Here is a 1,210-nt window from a genome sequence, read left to right as displayed (position 1 = left end):
GAATTTCCAGACTTAAACCCATATTGACTGCTACTTAATATATTGTGTTTATCAATAAATAAATTTAATCTATTTACAAATAATTTTTCCAAAATCTTTGAGAACTGTGGTAACAAAGAAATTGGCCGATAATTTGCAAACAAATTTTTTTCTCCATTTTTGTAGATAGGGATTACCTTGGCTATCTTCATGCCGTCTGGAAATACACCATTTTGAAATGATAAATTACAAATATATGTAAATGGCTCAATAACATAATCCATTATATCCTCCTGCTGTCTCCTGCTGTCGTGGAGAAAACGACATCAGAAGTTGCTTCAGACACCTGTGTAGGGGCAAAAGAAAACAATCTAAATTAAAAAATGTAAACATTAACATGGTAGTCCTCAACGTCTCAGAGGCGGCTTATGTGGGGCCAACACCATGGTCATATTCAGTCAATTAGAATATGAATTCTGATAAGGGTAGTTCGTTAGATTAAAAAAACAAACTACTTTTGAAAATAAGGTTCGTATTATCATATTATAGATTATTTTCATTTGCCAATTTTTCTGTCTTAAAATGTTTTTTTTTGTCTGGTGTTGTCTGGTTTATTGTCTTAAATATTACACCAGGCATTTCTACTTAAATTTATTAAAGCAGAAAAATCATCATTAATAAACAGAAATAAGGGTTTACGTCAGAACATGTCAGAGTCAGCCAGGCTGGTGCAAAATGCTGCTCCCATCTGCTAACAGGAACATTTGAGAGAGAACATTACCTCTCCACTGGCTGTCTGTGTATTTTAGAGTTCATTTTAAAGTTATTTTGTTTGTTTTGAAAGGTTTTAAACAGACTTGCCTCACCTTATTTAACAGGACTCCTTCTGGGTCACTCGGGTCTGCTGACCAGTTGCTCCTGGTCATTCCCAGTTGTAAGTGGAAGCTTCTCTGTTTGTTACTCTGAGCTATGGAACGCTCTGCCTTTGTACATCCGACAGACCCCTCACTGTCCACTCACTGTCCATGTTTAAAACTTGTCTGAAAACTTATTTTGACTCATTCAACCAACTGAGGCTCGATTTTGCTTCATCTGCATTGGTATTGATTTTATCTGTTTAACTGTGATGTCTTATTGTGTTTTATTCATTATTGTGTGCTTAGCTCTGTCACTTTATTTTAAAGCTTTTTTAAAATCTTGTTTAAGATTAAAAAAATAATCTTAAATAAGA

This window comes from Poecilia reticulata, linkage group LG17 (assembly GCF_000633615.1).
Source record: "Poecilia reticulata strain Guanapo linkage group LG17, Guppy_female_1.0+MT, whole genome shotgun sequence".
Lineage (NCBI taxonomy): Eukaryota > Metazoa > Chordata > Actinopteri > Cyprinodontiformes > Poeciliidae > Poecilia > Poecilia reticulata.
The sequence above is the reverse complement of the archived record's forward strand: the minus strand, read 5'-3'. Positions refer to the sequence as shown.